Source organism: Epinephelus moara, chromosome 10 (genome assembly GCF_006386435.1).
Source record: "Epinephelus moara isolate mb chromosome 10, YSFRI_EMoa_1.0, whole genome shotgun sequence".
In the NCBI taxonomy this organism is placed as follows: Eukaryota; Metazoa; Chordata; class Actinopteri; order Perciformes; family Serranidae; genus Epinephelus; species Epinephelus moara.
In genome coordinates, this window is record NC_065515.1 from 45,572,258 (window position 1) to 45,590,682 (window position 18,425).

Below are 18,425 nucleotides of genomic sequence, written 5' to 3' on the forward strand. Positions count from 1 at the left end.
CGCCATGGCACCTCCCAGAGAGGAAGGATCTCCTTGTCACAGCTGGGGGGTCGGATTTGGCACTGTCGTCTCCAGCTTTGCGTCTGGCCACTGCAGGGCCCGACCCGCTCCTGACTGGTTGCACTGAGTCGGTCAGGTGCACCATTTCGCATGCTCATGCACCATCCACCCGCCTCCAGTATGAGTGCAAGTGGAGGAGGTTCTCTGCCTGGTGTGCAGACAGGGGGGAGGATCCCACCTCTTGTACGGTCGCCACCATTCTGGAGTTTCTCCAGTCTCTTCTGGAGGACGGTCGCACTCCTTCCACCTTGAGGGTGTATGTGGCGGCAATTTCATCACGACATTGATTGAGAATGCCACCGTGGGGTGCCAGCGGTTGGTATCCTCTTTTCTCAGGGGGGCACTGAGGCCACGACCTCCGGTGGCCCCCAGGGTTCCAGCATGGGATCTCTCCCTGGTGCTGGATGCCCTGTCTTCCTCGTCCTTTGAGCCTTTAGCCCAGGCTGATCTTAAGTGGCTGTCAATGAAGACAGCCTTTCTCCTTGCTGTCACGTCAGCAAAGCGGGTCGGGGAGCTGCATGCTCTCTCCGTCAGTGAGTCCTGCCTGCGTTGGGGGCCGGATGGTTCAGGGGTGACTCTCTGGCCGAATGTTGCGTTCCTGCCAAAGGTGCTGCCACGCAACCATCTCAACTGGTCGATTCATCTGGCTCGGTTCGACCCCCCAACGGCCGACTGTGGGGCGTGGTTGTTGTGTCCTGTACGGGCCCTGGCTGCTTACATCAACGCCACTGCGCCTGTGCGACGAACGGACCAATTGTTTGTGTGCTATGGGGGTCATAACAGAGGTTGTGTCCTCTCTAAACAGTGTCGCATTGGATTGTGGACACCATCTCCTATGCTTACAGGGTCACCGGCCGTCCGTTGCCTGCCGGGGTCAGGTGCCATTCACCGTGGGGGGTTTCCACGTCCTGGGCTGCTTTGAGGAGTGTTTCGTTGGACGACATGTGCTGCGGCTTCTTGGGCGTCGCCTTCCACGTTCCATCGCTTTTATCGCCTCAATGTTGCTCCTCCCCACCTGCTGGGCATGGTCCTTCGCCCCAGGACTTCTCATCAGTGAGGTAGGTCTGGGGGATTCTTTGTGACATTGTTGGTATGTGTCATCCAGTGCTTATGCACCGCCTCTGGCGGTCAGTAGGGACGAAATAGAACGAAAAGTTACAGTTGTAACTACGGTTCTATGAGTCCCGGATGACCGCCAGAGTGTCTGGTCACTCGCGAACAGATTTTGGGAACAGATCACTTGCTGACACCGGAAGATATAGCCTCCCGGAGTTCATGCAGGGGTCACAGGTGACGTTGTTGATATTCGTACTCGACATGCGCTAGCGCGGGCGGAGTTATCCAGTGCTTATGCACCGCCTCTGGCGGTCATCCAGGACTCATAGAACCGTAGTTATAACTGTAACTTTTCGTTCCTCATATACTGTCGGTGATTGAATCCTTTTCTCTGATCTCAGGCTATAAGATAAATTGGGGGAAATCAGAGGCAATGCCTTTGTCAAAGATTTGCCCACCAGCGATTAGAAAAAACTGGCAGTTTAATTGGCTTCCTTCAGGTTTGGTTTATCTAGGCATTAAGATTACCCCAGCCTTGAATGATATAATGATGGAAAATCTCCTCCCCCTTATTCAGAAAATTGAGAGTACTTTACAAAATTGGACAAAGCTAGGACTATCCTTGTAACGAAGAGCCCTTCGTTACTAGTGACTGATGGCTTTGGCCTTGTAAATATTGCACAACTGGGTCTGTGTATGAATGTCACTTTTAAACAAACAACTTAATTAGGCACTTTAATAATGGCACATGGCACTTTCATGGTGATAGTTGCACTTTATTAGCATGATTTGCACAGAGCAGTTTGCACATTGCATATTTGCACATGAGCTTTATTGAATATGTGAAGCATGCGGATGAACATTTCAAACCATGGTGAAATTGATGAGTAGTGATTGGTGACGTGTGTTGTCTTCTGCCAGGTGCGGTTGTGGATGATCTGCTTCACCTGAGGGAGGGAGGGAGTTAGAGTAGACAATACTGTGTGTGTACCTACAAGGTTCATAATTGATAGACAACAGTTAAAATTAAGTGCTGTTGAGTTTTGGTTCATCAGACATAACATAAATGTGCTTTAATATTGCAATGTGAAAGTGTTCATTAGTGTGTTAAAGTTGCGGCCTGTGTTTGAGTTGTTTGTGTAGATTCTTACCTGTCCTTCCTGTGTCTCCTCCAGGGTGTTCGGCCAAAAGAGTCCCCGGGCGTACGAACACCAACTTAAAGGTTCCGGGAGAGACCAAGTGATGGGATAGGAAGAGGGGAGTTTGGTAGTTGGTGTATATATGTATATTTATTGTAGTGGGTTTGTGTTTATTCTGGGGGGGTAAATAGCAGTACAGCAGTCATGGTAAATATTATGGTAATTATATGTTGGTTATATTGTCCGTGGTGATTAGCCATGAGATAATATATTTTGTTAAAAAAAACCTGTTAATGGGAGCATCCAATCAAGTGCACCAGTGATAGGGTATAAAAGGCGCCAGTTTCCATCTGTCCTTGTTGCTGGTCAGGTCTCCCATCTGTAAATGCTGCCAAGCCTGTACCGCTGTATGTGTTTTTTTTTCTGGTTTGGTGAATAAACACCCATGATATGGTGCACCATACAACTGCCTTTTGACTGCTGTCTTACTGCATCATCCAGCCGCTATGGTCATTCTAACAATCCTTATTAGGCAAAATAAACATCTTAAAGGTAAAAGACATGTGATATAGTTTATTTGTGGAACTATTATCATTTTTGAGATTCCCTCCCCCACTACTATCAAGATTCAGTAGGGCAATAAATTAATTTCTATGGGCAGGCAGAAGACCTCTTTTTAATATAATTAAACTGTGCGCGGCTAATGAGGATGGGGGTCTCAGTCTACTGAGAGTTGACTGGTATCACTATGCTTTTTCTTTGAATCAGATGTCCAAACTGTATGTGGCAGAAGACCAAGTCCCAGGATGGGTTTTAATTGAAAAGGAACTTACAGAACCCCTTCCGGTACAGGCTTTTATAGGAACTTACAGAACCCCTTCCGGTACAGGCTTTTATATCACAAACAAGAGGAGAAATACCATTTAGGAACCCATTGCTTGAGTTTGCAAGGGACACTTGGAAAATATCACACCAAATTATTGGGGAAAAGCCTTCTTTTACCAAAAAATCGCCTCTTTGGCAAAACAAACTCTTAAAAGTGGGCAAGAAGACGTTTTATTGGAGAACTTGGGTCGAGGCAGGTATAATTTTTATTGATGATGTTTTCGAGGATGATAATTTTATGTCATTTGGACAGATAATGATTAAATATAAAATTCCTAAGAAAGACTTTTGGAAATATCTCCAGCTGAGAAGTTGTATAATGTCCATGACAAGAAAACTTCCCTTAATACATCAAACTAGTATACAAGAAATGTTACAGAACAGACAACAGGTGAAGGGTGGGGCTTCGAGATTTTACAGTACTATGAGACAATCTCTCCCACCAAAACTCAATGGTCTCAAACGAGCCTGGGAAGAGGATTTAGAAAGAGAAATAACTGATGAGAGATTCAGAGAAATTGTGGGTTCCTGGTGTAAAACATCGAGAGAAATACAGATGAGATTCATCACTTATAGGATTATTCATAGGAGCTACTGGACTCCATGTAAGATGGCGAGACTCAAGCTACGGGAATCTGATTTGTGTTGGAGATGTGATAGTGACAAAGGTACATTTAAACACATGTTATACGATTGTCAAATGACCAGGAATTTATGGAATAATATAATATTCTTCCTTAACAAGGTACTTGGTACTGAAGAATATTATATTATTCCATAAATTCCTGGTCTGCATACTAGGTATAATACCAGAAGGGGGCAGGTTTGACAGGCCAACAAGTTTTATGGTGTAGATTAGCTCTTATCACTGGCTGGATAGTGCTTAGGCACTGGAAAACAAAAAATGCCATCCCTTTTAATGAATGGTGTGGAGAAATGACTAAAATGGCAAACTATGAACAACTAATTTTTAAACTGAACAACAAACTGGAGGTATTCTTTAAAATATGGGGCCCTTACTTAAACATGATATTGAATGATTGACTGATTGACAATAAGGTAATACAGTTAAGGCTCTTTCTCTTGCTCTTTTGGTGCCTTATTTCTTTCCTGGGACGGCCTGGGTGGTATTTTCTTTGTGATTATGTCTGACCATGTGGACTTATGCAACTTGTGAATGAGATGTGATGTGAAAAGCGAGGCTTTATAAGGAAAATGTGATATGCATTGGGATTTGTAATGATGTTGTATGCCGATTTTTGATGATGATACTGCTTACTCTGTGACTTCTCTTTTTTTATTATTATTTTTATTTTTTTTATTACTTATTCATGTAATTATTATTATTATTAAATTAGTTATTCATTTATTTATTTTTATTTACTTTTATTGGTAGGGTCTGATTCAGTTCTGTTTTCTTTGTGTTTTGAGCTTTTTCACTTGTATGGTGCATTTTGTATCCTGAGTGATATTATTGTTTGTGCTAAAAAAAACAATAAAAAGAGAATTACAAAAAAAAAAGAAAAAAAAACATGACAGAGATGAGTTTGCTGTTTCCAAAGGCATATTAGCAAATGGCATTAGCAAATGAGAGTTCTTCTACGAAACAGGCATTTTTCCAAGGTGGCAATCACTCATGAGGGCCCATTCTTCACCCAACACATTGTTGGAGGGCCCACTCTCTCTATGGACCCCCCTGCCTCAAGGGTCCCAGTGCAGCAGAACTGCCTGCACTGTCTATCACCCTTTTTAAATAGGAATTGTGCAAATTTGCAGGAAAGCCCAATCAGTCTTTTTTCAGCATTGGCAGTATAAAAACAAAATCGGGGAGTGCAGCAAAATGCCGCCTGCCAACTTTTGTCTATACAGAATGTGCCTTTTTCGGGGCAATGGGGGGCGTGAGTAAGTAACAAAACGTGTAGCTCAGCATGTGATGTAAACAGTGATGTGCGAGGGAAGCCGCGGCTGGTCAGTCCTTCGGCAATTCTCTTATAAGTCGGCCCATCGTTCACCATTCCCGTCATCTGATGGTTAATGGCCTCTTCGTTTGCAAGCGCAAGGATTGAATTGAATTGAATTCCTTGTCTCCCCAGTTGCTCATCTTTACAGTGTCTGTCAGGTTTGCATTTACCTCAACCTCTGCTAACCTCTGAAATCCTTCAGCCTTTATTATTACAGTGGTAATTTTGGTGATGGTGATTAATTTAACTATTAATCAGAGTTCCAAATTGATAGTTTCGTGTATTTTATTATCATTATTATCATTAACTGGCTATCATTTTTCCCTTTTTAATAATTATTATTAATTATTTATGATTTCTGATAGCCATTTTGATACTTTAATTGGAGATCTATTACGTGGTCAGGCCAGTGTTAAGGCTTAGATCCCAACAATGATGCCCCTGGGTGAGGCATAGTCCCACAGTAAACATCGAGCGTTTGAATATCAATATTATGAAAATGTGACAACACATGTACAGCATCGACACAATCCGTGCTAAGCTCACGACCGGTTGTTTTCTCCCCTTAGAACAACTTCCCATATGGTTTAGCAGGTTAGGATTCCTGGTTTTCACCCAGGCGGCCCGGGTTTGACTCCCAGTATGGGAACTACTGTTTTCTAAATATTTGGTGATTCTTGAACATGACAGTGAGTTCACTGTACTCCAATGGCCTCCACAGTCACAAGATCTCAATCCAATATAGCACCCTAGGGATGTGGTGGAACGGGAGATTCTCATCATGGATGTGCAGCTGACAAATCTGCGGCAACTGTGTGATGCTATCATGTCAATATGGACCAAAATATCTAAGGAATGTTTCTAGCACCGTCTTAAATCTGTGCCATGAAGAATAAAGGCAGTTCTCTGCTATTTCTCCCATAGAACACAACATGTTTATTAGTGCCTATTTTCCTATTTATAAAGTCTTGCATATCTGTCCACAATAAATGTGAATGATCACATTGAAAGAACAAATGAAATAATGCTTCTCTTTCTGAATTACAAAAAGCACATGTATTATCTGCATTTAGCTTAAATCTTTCCAGCACTTCTTTAGCAAATTCGATGTAACATAAATAAATAAAGATAAACGATAAAGGAACATCTTTCACTTTATTATTGATACAATATTTGCTTAAAATAGAGCAAGCCTTTTTCAAACGTAAATCTCCCATGATGGAAGAGCTAATTAACAGTATTTTTAACAAAACATAGCTAATTTAGTGACGTTAAACAACAACAAACTCCGGTAACAAATAGTCACTGTGGTTCCAAGACTGCAGGCTAACTTAAAAGCTGACAAGCTGTAATATAAACTCAAGGACACCGACGGCTTTGACACGTTTATGAGCCAAACATGAAATATAACACAGCTAGCTCCCGCTGCTCCGGGTTGTCTTACCAAAAACCGAGTGGAGCTCGTGCCCTGGTCGATGGCAGCAACCAGCAGCCCCAACATTATCCGGTGTGAGGACGCGGCCATGGTGCCATTCACGGGCAGCCCCGGAGCTTTTGGCACTGAACTGGGGGACAGGTGTCCATGTCCATATGGGATAGGGCTTTAATTACTTTCCCACAAAACTGTTGCTCAGTAAACATGGGGAAATACAATCAATTTGTTTATCTAAACCAGTATGAATATTACTTGTATAAAAACGAAGCTTTGGATAACACATCAATAATGAATCATACATTTGATCTAGTTCTGACAGACAGTGCATCAGAGAGAGAGAGGGCGTTATGCTACTTGCTACTTTAAAGGTCCACTGTGTGGGACTTAGTGGCATCTATTGGCAGAAATTGTAAATACTAGCCTGTTCATGACTGTATTTTCATTAGTGTATAATCACCTGAAAATAAGAAGTGTTGTATGTTTTCTTTACGTTAAAATGAGCTGTTTATATCTACGTAAGAGCTGTGTTCCGAATCACATACTTTTAGCAAGTGCTGCCCTTATAAAGTAGGTACTATTGCATACAGTATACACACAATCACAACATACCACTTCATCATAACATTGCACCCTGAACTATGACCCTCTTGCTTATATATCCATTATCTGGAGATAAAACAAAGCACCAAGCTCACCAGAGAGAGCTCTGCTGTTGTTACAGTCCAATGTATGTCGTTTTAGCTGTAAAGTTATAACTGCATACATTTTAGATTCTAACATATTATGCTCATGAGAGTTAAATTAACCTATATCATTGTTATTTTTATAGTTATGTCTTTTTGTTTTTGGTTATCTTTATGATTATTTTGTTAACTTAAAAACTTCCTACTCCCATTTTTACTATCTATTTGACTGGTCACCTGTCGCCGAAGGACTGACCAGCCACGGCTTCCCTCGCACGTCACTGTTTACATCACACGCTGAGCTACACGTTTTGTTGCTCACTCCCCCCATTGCCCCGAAAAAGGCACATTCTGTATAGACAAAAGTTGGCAGGCGGCATTTTGCTGCACTCCCCGATTTTGTTTTTATACTGCCAATGCTGAAAAAAGACTGATTGGGCTTTCCTGCAAATTTGCACAATTCCTATTTAAAAAGGGTGATAGACAGTGCAGGCAGTTCTGCTGCACTGGGACCCTTGAGGCAGGGGGGTCCATAGAGAGAGTGGGCCCTCCAACAATGTGTTGGGTGAAGAATGGGCCCTCATGAGTGATTGCCACCTTGGAAAAATGCCTGTTTCGTAGAAGAACTCTCATTTGCTAATGCCATTTGCTAATATGCCTTTGGAAACAGCAAACTCATCTCTGTCATGTTTTTTTTTTCTTTTTTTATAAAAATAGTCAGTAGCATCTATAACAAAAAGTATGTGCTCATTTCAAGTAAACTATAATAAACCATTAAAATTGTTCGATGAAATGAATAATTTCTCATTTTCTTCGGCATTTCTTGTGATATACAGATATCCAGTGATGATCGCTGGGTAATATATATGTAAATGTTATCCAGTGTCAAGTCTCAGATCGTGTAACAATATGATATCTGCACGATAGCATGCACTGGGGTCCGTTGTGGCTACATTACGCCACTGGTTCCTTCTTAAAGCTGGTATTTACTATGTGTGCTGTCTCAGACCATCTATTCTAGTAACAAATGCACCGTCTCATTCCTGGGACTGTCTTTGGAAATAATCAAGTAACTGCAGGACCTGTACAACAAAGCATTACTAAGCAGATAGTATGCCCAATGTCCCACCAAACCAATGAACCAACCACACGCAGCAAAAATGACAAATATCGCTAGAATACATTTAGATCTAAGAAAACATGGTGTGTTAAACAATAAAACAAAATGTTATATACTTAGTGACTTCAATAGGCCCTTTGTTTGAGTAAAGATTACTGCTTGGTACTCACAACCAAAATACAAGCCATGGGGAGACTATTCTTTCACAAAGTCACCTAATTTTGTTTGCAACACATTAGATAGTATCACCAAGAAAAACCTGACAGTAATACTTAGTTTTAAGTGATAGTATTTTTTATTTTATGTAAAACTTCACAATTAAAAAGTACACATAAACATGAATCCAATAAGATTTACCTTAAAATTGCGAGTAAAAATGGCAAGACAGATGTTGCTGGCACATTAAGGTCTCCGCAGCCAATACTGCTATTGGCACCTGGGGTGTAAAAAGCCAATGTTGCCGTTTACACCGAGGTGTTTATGCCAATGGCAAAATATGACACTAACACAAACAAGTCTATTCCACTATTCTCCTGACGTTTATGTAAACTGTGTGCAATCAGCAGCTTTATACATCCTTAAAACTGAAAACAATAAGTCAACGCCAAAACTCACTCACACCCTCGCCTCTTGTGTGAAAGTCCAGTGCTTAACCCCTTCATTCATCACATATGTGTGCACTATTGTTCTTTTACACTACATCACCTTACTAGCAGTGCATTTGTGATTTTTTTTTTCGTACATCTGGTAAGGTGATTGGAGAAACTAACACAGAGTGAATAGTGTGTGTGTGTGTGGAGGTCAGGAGGTCGTTTGACTACTTTAGGTTCACGCTTTGGGTTGTTCGGTGACAATTGCTTGTACATTTCACAATAATGTTTAACCGTTCATCTTTTCAGTCGTTAGAACTCATCTTTTCACACTAATATAATTAACGTGTTGAAACTTTTTCATGTCAAAAAAAAAAGATTTTAAATAAACTGAATACGCGTGCGTGCGTGCCTGCGTGCGTGCGTGCGTGCGTGCGTGCGTGTGTGTGAGACAAAGAGAAAGAAAAAAAGAAGATGGTGAGGACGTGTACAGAGACTTTGATGATGATGTTTCCAATTTAACCTCCTTTCTACATCACCATATCGTGATATTATGAATCATGAATATCACGAACATACAAACATCATTATTGTGCCTTTTTTTAACCTCTCCTTTTCCCCCTCCCAACATCCTGAGTTCCAACATCTAAACAAACGGCGTTAACCCGGTGTTCACCCTGGAGGAAGGAATGATGTGAATACCTGAACATCAGAGTTATTGTGCCTTTTTAACCTCCCTGTTTACTTCATCAACATGCTTTCTGTAGGTCGACGGTGCTCCCAGATGGGTGAGACCTTGCGTTCACCCCTGAGGAATGCGTGGTGTGAATGCCTGAACATCGGACATCGTTATTATGCCTTTTTTTAACCTCCCTGTTTAGTTCATCAACATGCTTTCTGTAGGTTGACGGTAGACTCACAAGTCAGTCTTTAGATGCTTTGCTTAACTAAAAACTGATGACTTTCTCCCTGATTTTGTGTTTAGATGGACGGATACAATTTCAGAGTTTAAAAAAACTCCCTACGTTGCAGAACCAATAGTAAATCTGCAGGGCGGTCCTTCGGTGGCTCGCTGAACTCTTGTGCTCGTAAACGTAGTCCCACTAGAAACATGTGTAGCGGTACAAAATGGCTCAGCCGTGCTCGCAGAAAACGCCGTCAAAGTTACTGGGTGTTTGTCGCGTTTGCGGGGACACATTCTCGCCAGCTAAAAGAAACAAACATAATCTTTTACAAGGCCATGACTCATCCGTCCGGCCGGACTATAGAGGGAAGCACCTTGTTGTTTACAAATACTTCCGGGTAGAAAACCAGCAGAGCTTTTAGCTATATATATAGCCTATATATCACATTTTTCACATAACTGTATCACCGTTTGGACTAATCCAATGTTTGTAAAGTCTATAAACACAATGATTGAACAAACAATACTATTTCTGTGTGCACGTTTAGCTGGGCTAACCGTTAGCTGTTAGCCCTGTTAGCCGTTAGCAGTGTCTGTAATAGGTAATAACTCCGTGAAAAATATATATTTTCCAGCGGATATCTTAGTTACAACATGATTGAACTAGCAAAGCAGTTTTGTGTTGCTATGTGTGGTATTTATTCAGTTTTGGGAAATCACGATGTCTAGAAAGCATCAGTGGCTGCAGCTGACAGGGACAGCTAACAGCAGCAGCAAAGCTAACATCAGGACGTCATCTGTTAAAAGCCTCCCGTTGTCGGATACGACATGAAACTACTGCAGTTAGCTCAATAATGTTGTAACTAAGACATCCGCTGGAAAAAATATTTTCTTCACGGATGAGCACACGTTTGATAAAACAGAGTTAAATCTCTCAGCATCCATTTTCAAGCTCTCTGAGTGTGTGTTTGTTTCCTTGCAGACGAGAAAAGGAGGAGCGCACATTTCCGAGAAGGTGTGTCCTTTTCAAAAATGCAAGAGGCGTTGTGTGTTAAACACACTTTAGAAAGGAGTGTCCCCAGACTATCAGAAGGCGGAGATCTCTGATTGTCTGGTGGCGAGACTAGGTTGACGGTGCTCACAGATGAGTGAGATCTAACAACAGATGTTTACAGATCTCAACAGACACACAGCTTCTTAGGTGAGGGGCCGGGGTCCGCAGAAAACTCCCTCGTGATGTGAGCTAAAATAGGTTAAAGGGCACCGGCCATCACATTTTGACAGAAGTCTCCTAGGAGGGAGGGGTGGATGGGTGAGTGGGGGAACCCCCATCCCACCTATGATGATGTGAGGAGGGGGGGGGGGGGGCAGAAGCGGAATTANGGGGGGGGGGGGGGGGGGGGGGGGCAGAAGCGGAATTATACTACTCTCTTTCGGGGTTAACATGTTCCGGATTACCTGCGTGTCCACCAACACTGTCATCATCACTGTTGTCATCGTCTCCTGTTGTGAGTGGGACTTCTGGTTTGTGTTTCAGAAGTTTGAAGTGTGATCTGTGCCTTGTGATTTTGTGTTCATGTCTCTGTGCGGTGACCATTGTTCCTTTCACTGTGATGACTTTGTATGGGTTAGGGTTGAATGGTGTTATGAGTTCTCCTGTTTTCTTCTGATGTATTAGGACAACATCACCCTCCTTGAGTTCAGAGTGTGATGCGTTCCTCCTTTTGTCTGCATAACGTTTCATCCTGTCTTTCTTCAATCTGTCTGTTAGACGGAGAGCTTCATCATCGGGAGGATGAGAGATGGAAGGCAGCTTTATTGCTACGGGTCGACCATAGAACACTTCAGCTGGAGGCCGGTTGGTGGTGTGATGAGGGGTTGCACGGTAGTTCCTGAGGAACTTGTAGAGCTCCTGTTTCCATGGCTTGCCTTCTAGTGTAGCTGTGTGTACTGCTTTGTTCAGAGTTCTGTTAAATCGTTCAACTCCAGCATTGGCCTGTGGCCAGTAGGGGGTGATCTTTCTATGGTGGAAACCAAGGTACTTTGCAAAATCTGAAAAGTCTTTGCTTGAGAATGGAGGGCCGTTATCACTTTTCACCACTTCTGGTATGCCCACGGCCGAAAAGACTTTGTCCATGACATGGATGAGTTTGCATGCTGAAGTGGATTGCATAATCTCGACAATGGGAAACCTTGAGTATTCATCCAGCATGACCAATAGATAGTCACCTGAAGGGAAAGGTCCACAGAAGTCCACTGCAACATTTTTCCAAGGTCCATGTGGAAGTTCTGACATTTGTAGTGGCTGTTGCTCGGTTTTGGGTGTGGATGACTGACGAGGAAGGCAGCGGGATATCAGTTCTTCAGCTTGTTTGTCTATTCCTGGAAACCATATTTTCTCTCGGAGCAGCTGCTTAGTTTTGACAATGCCCTGATGTCCTTCATGAGCAAGGGCAAGTGCTCTGGATTGCAGGGTCTGAGGTATGATAAGTCTGTTGCCCCTGAGAATGAGGTTGCCTCCTTCCAGAGTTGTAAGTTCTTCTCTGATGTTGTAAAATGTTTTCAGGATTGACTGATCGACTTGTGTAGCATTGTCATGCAGGCTGTTCCAGTTACCTGAGTGAATCACTTTGACAAGATGTTGTAGCGGTGGATCTCCTAAGGTCTCTCTCTTTACTTCTTCGAGAGTCATTGCTTTCGGTACTGCATGTGCTGCAATAAGGAGACATGCATTTCAGTGTCAACATCATCTGTGATGCTGGGTGAGTGAAGTGTTTGCGGATGGCGAGACATGTAGTCTGCTGGGTTTGATTTTCCAGCTTTGTGGACTACTTTGAACCTGTAAGGTTGCAGTCTGAGGGCACACCTTTCTATCTGTGCGGGAGGCTTGGACTTTGGGTTGTTGAAGATGAGCTCCAGTAGGGGTGGGCGATATATATCGTTAACGATAATATCGTCATTGTTGTTTTAACGATGTGCAAATTTACGTTATCGAGTATGCAAATGACTTCACAAAAACAACTGAAAACACACGTTGAAACCAGGTTGAAACCTCCCATTCACTGAACAAGAGTTACGTAACATGCGTGCAGCAGCACGCCGCAGTACGCCTAGGTGGTCACATGACCTCTCACTGGCACCTTCCTGGCAGGTTAGCCTGCTGCTAAACAAACATTAGTGAGACAACATGGCAACACCGCCCACGGATGCTCCAGCAGCTTCGGAAGACGTGGGTCAACTGTTGTGATAGGTCCCAGCCTGTCAGGTGGGAACTAAGGTCATGCTGTATTGTGTTGCAGGGGAACAATTAAAGGGTTGCTCAAGTACCTGAAGCCTGCATGGTTCATGAGTGGTTTGCGGTTATACCAATAAATAACTGAACATGGTGTCAGAAGTAAAGTCAGACGTGAGCGACAGTACTAGTGACTTAGTCTGCATATAGCGACACGCAAAAGTGTCTAGTTTTAGGTTGGGAAAGTTCGCAGTACCGGAAGACCATCTACGGAGCTACCTAGCCTAGCCACAGTTAGCTGAACAAAGCAGCAACATGGCACAGTTTCAAGTCTTCCCGCCGGAAAAGTTCACCTTCAAGGCTGAAGACTGGCCTAAATGGATTAAACGCTTCGACAGATTCCGCATTGCTTCTGGATTGGAGACGCAAGCAGAAGAGAATCGCAGGAATGTGATCTTTGAGAGAGCAATGTTTAATCAGCAGCATCAAGAAACGGGCGAGACGGCCGACAGTTTCATTACGGCGCTGCACTGCCTGGCGGAGCACTGCGGTTACGGGGCTCTACATGATGAGATGGTGAGGGACAGGCTTGTGGTGAGTCTGCGGGACAAACGCCTATCTGAACAGTTGCATATGGACCCAGAATTGACGCTACAAAAGGCCGTCACCAGAGTCAAACAGAGCGAGCAGGTAAAAAAGCAAGAAATGTTAAGAACATTTTTCCTTTAAAACATTGTGCCCATTAATATCATCCATGAGAAACAATTAATGAGCTATAACTCAGGCTGTTAAAAACACATATTTAAAAGAATATCGTCTAATTATCGTTATCGTCAAAATCCCCCAAAATATCGAGATATCATTTTTTGTCCATATCGCACACCCCTACTCCAGTGGTTTGTGGTCTGTGATCATGGTGAATTCAGCTCCATATAGATAGAGATGAAAGTGCTCGCAGCTCCAAATGATTGCCAGCGCCTCTCGTTCCGTTTGGGAGTATTGCTGTTCCACTGGAGTCAGAGCCCCGCTTGCATAGGCTACAATGTATGTCTTGTTTTCTACTTCGTCAGTCTGCGCCAGGATGGCACCAAGACCAACTGGAGTTGCGTCCACGATGACATTTGTCTTTCTCTCAGGGTGAAAGTAGCTCATGACTGGATTGCTGATCAGCCTGTTTTTCAGTTGATTGAGGGCCTCTGTATGTTTCATTTCCCATGACCACTCTGCATCTTTCTTTGTGAGCTCGCGTAGTGGCTGGGTAATGGAGGAGAAGTCCGGAATGAAACGAGCGCTGTAGATGGCCATCCCCAGTAGGCTGCAGACTTCACTTGGATTCTGTGGGAGTGACATGTGTGTAATGGCTTGTATTTTGTTAGGGTCAGGTGAGATACCTTCCCTGGAGAAGACGTAGCCATAGAACTCCAGAGACGTTTTGTGGAACTCACATTTGTTCCTTTTGATCGTGAGATTGTTGTCGTGGAGTCATTTGAAAACCTCTTCCAGGGAACGGTCGTGCTCTGCGGGAGTGGTACCAAAAATGATGATGTCATCACTGAAGTTTCTGACTCCCTGTATTCCATGGAGCACATTTTGGATTGTGTGTTGGAAAACCTCTGCTGCTGAAGAGATCCCAAAGATGAGCCTTGTGCATCGTCTCAGTCCGACGTGTTGAGAATGTAGTGATGTACCTGGATTCGAGTGCTAGTTCCAGTTGTTGATATCCTGCATTGAGATCCAGTTTTGAGAACATGGTTGCACCATTGAGATCATGCACGATGTCATCCACAGTGGGTGCTATGTGTCTTTCTCTTTGGACAGCTGTATTAGGTAGGCACATGTGTATGCAGAGGCATATTTTTTCAATGTGCAGCTTGACCTGGAAGTTTTTCAGCTTCCCTATGCCTGAGGTGAGACTTGGATACTGTAGGAGCAGCTGTTCAGCTTTAGACAGATTTTGTGGTATGACCTGCACCATAGGGATAAATTCTTTTGCTTGACTGCACAAGTTTGAGTTTGGTTTTCAGTATGCTGTGGGCTTTTCCATCCAGGAGGTTGGCTGAAGCTCCTGAATCGACAAGAACATCAATGTTTTCACCAGCTATCATAACTGACCTCACTGGTGGTTCTCCGTCCTCTGCATCTTTTGTGACAAAGACATACTCCTCATCTGTACTTGAGTCAGCAGCAGCTACATGACTGATGGGGGCAGGTTCAGCATCATTAGTAAGAATAGTTTTGACTTGCTTGCGTCGGTTAGGCCATGTCATCTTTTGTGTGCTTTGTGTTGGTTTCATTTTCTGTCCATGTTGGTTTTGTTTCACCTTTTTGTCAGGGTCAGAGAGACAGCAGCGGGCATAGTGGTTGTATTTCCCACATGCTCGACACTGGGCGCCTTTCGCTGGACATGCCAACTGACCACCCTGATGAGGAAATGTACTTCCACAATTCCTGCATGTCATCTTTGGCTGATTTTGCTGTTCAGCGTTTGCCTTTTGCTGTTCAGCGTTTGCCTTTTGCGGCCCAGAGTTGGTCCATTTTTTGTTTCTTGTGTTGGGCATGGCTGCGACCTGTCCTGTTTCATGTTTGTTTTCCATGCCAGAGGCCTGAAGTTCTGAGGTTTCCAAAGCTCTGGCAAGATCCAAAAGTCCTTTAAGAGTCATGTCTGGGTCTCTCAGTGCCCTTCTTCTGAGGCATGATGATGTGCAGCTGAGTATTATCTGAGACTTTATTTCTTTGTCCACATCATTGAATTCACAATTCTGGGCTAGGTGTCTTAGTCTGGTATGAAACGCATCATCTCACCTGGGTGAGACTGTTGATTTTGTTTTGATTGTCGCAAATATGTAGATTTCATACTCCACATTATGACTTGGACTGAAGTATTCGGTGAGTAGCTGTACTGCCTTATCAAAATCATCTGGCTCTCCTTTTTCAGGAAAAGTCTCAAAGATATCTTGCACTTGTTCTCCAGCATAATACAGAAGCATAGCCCTTTTTCTTGTTTTATCAGTTATGGCGGCTGCAGTGAGGAATGTTTCAAATCTCATCATCCACTTTTTCCATTTTGGGGAAAGGGAGGCTGGTTCTGCATTTACATCAAAGAGTGGAAATGAGGGTAATCCAGCAACACCAGCCATTGTTGTTGTTCTGTTTCTCCGGGGGTTTTTTTTTTTTTTTTTTAAACTACTGTCCAGTTACGTCGATGTGTGTCTTGTTGTTGCTAGTTTATTAGCATTAACACATTTCTCTTGGCTGCAGTGCTGAGTGTCACTAACCAGCAAAGATTTCAAGATAAGAGTTCAGTCCGTAGGATAGTTTTGCTCTGGAGATCGTTCTGTATTTTTTTTTCCACTCGGCAGTTTACTCACAAAGCTGTTAGCAGCACTGTGGCCCTCCTGTGTTTCAACAGGCAAAGCGGTCGTGTGAAGGGAGTAACTCCGTTGTGTGGATCCGTTCACAACGATTGCGTAGCATCCTCGTCGCCATTGTAGAAACTCAATGTCCTCACCGTTTCATATGTTTGGACTTGAAGCTTTAATTAACTTTCTTTTACATTAAATCAGCAAAGATAGCATGCTTCATTGTCAGTCTCTCAGCTCCTGCTGCAGCTACTAACGCCGACAGTAAACACAACATGACTTCCTCAGTCTCTTAAAGGGATACTGCCTAATTCTCACAACACTACAGTGTGAATGTCAGGGGGGAGCTTGTTCCACAATCTTGGAGCAGCAACAGCGAACGAACGGTCACCCCATTGTTTATATCTCGACCTTGGGACTTCTAACAGAAGCTGACCAGACGAGCACAGGGCCCTGCCACTATTGCGGATAGTTAAAATCTCTGACAAGTAGAGAGGAGCAAGGCCATTAATGTCATTAAAAACAAACAACAAAAGTTTAAAATCTATCCGAAAACCAACTGGAAGCCAGTGGAGTGACGACAGCACAGGGGTAATGGTGTTCATGTCTGGGTGTGTTTGTTAAAAATTGGGCTGCAACATTCTGTACAAGTTGAAGACGTGAAAGGGAATACTGGCTGAGGCCGACATAAAGGGCATTACAGTAATCCAATCGTGAGCTGATGAATGCATGAATTGCCTTCTCAAGGTCCTGCCGATTGAGAAAAGGCTTTGGCCAAGAGACGAAGCTAAAAAAAGCTTGTTCTAACAATGGAACTAATTTGTTTATGTTACACCAAGATTTTTTACATGTGGTTTAAAAAAGGGGGCCAGAGTGCTACAGTTTATTGCAATAACATTCGACATAGGTGAAGTGCCAAACAAAATACATTCAGTTTTGCTGTTGTTCAGGTGCAGAAAGTTTTGTGCCAGCCACTGCTTTACGTCACTAACACAATCCAGTAACTTATTAAATGCAGTACTTTCATTGGGTTTCATGGGCAAATAAATCTGTAAATCATCTGCATAAAGATGGAAAGACAGATTGTGTTTTATTATTATTGATCCCAGAGGTAGCAAATACAATGAAAAGAGGATAGGGCCAAGAATAGATCCCTGTGGCACCCCACAAAGAAGAGATGCATGTGATGAGTGGTCACCAATCATCACAGAGAAGCTCCTATTGGCCAGGTACGACCTAAACCATTGAAGAGCGGTGCCGCGGATGCCTACATACTGCTCTAGGCGAGATACAAGGACTGCATGGTCGATTGTATCAAAGGCCACTGTGAGGTGGCACAGCACAGCAGGATTCCCAGCATCCACAGACAAGGCAATATCATTGTGCACCTTTAACAGTGCTGACTCGGTGCATTGTCGGGATCTAAAACCAGACTGAAATTTATCAAGAACAGAATTTATCTCTAAAAATGACTGTAATTGTATCAATCAATCAATCAATCAATCAATCAATTTTATTTATAAAGCCCAATATCACAAATCACAGTTTCCCTCACAGGGCTTTACAGCATACGACATCCCTCTGTCCTTACGATACTCACAGCGGATAAGGAAAAACTCCCCAAAAAAAAAACCTTTAACGGGGGAAAAAACGGTAGAGACCTCAGGAAGAGCAACTGAGGAGGGATCCCTCTTCCAGGATGGACAGACGTGCAATAGATGTCGTACAGAACAGATCAACATGATAAATTAATAGTAATCCGTATGACACNTGTCGTACAGAACAGATCAACATGATAAATTAATAGTAATCCGTATGACACAATGAGACAGAAAGAGAGACAGAGAGAGAGAGACAGAGAGAGATGCAGGACAGACGGTAATGACAGTAGCTTACAACAACATTAATGAAAGTAATAATATTATAATTATAATTTTGGCTGTTGTGGTACAATATGTTGAAAGTATATATTAATATCTGATAGTGTACATATGTGACAAT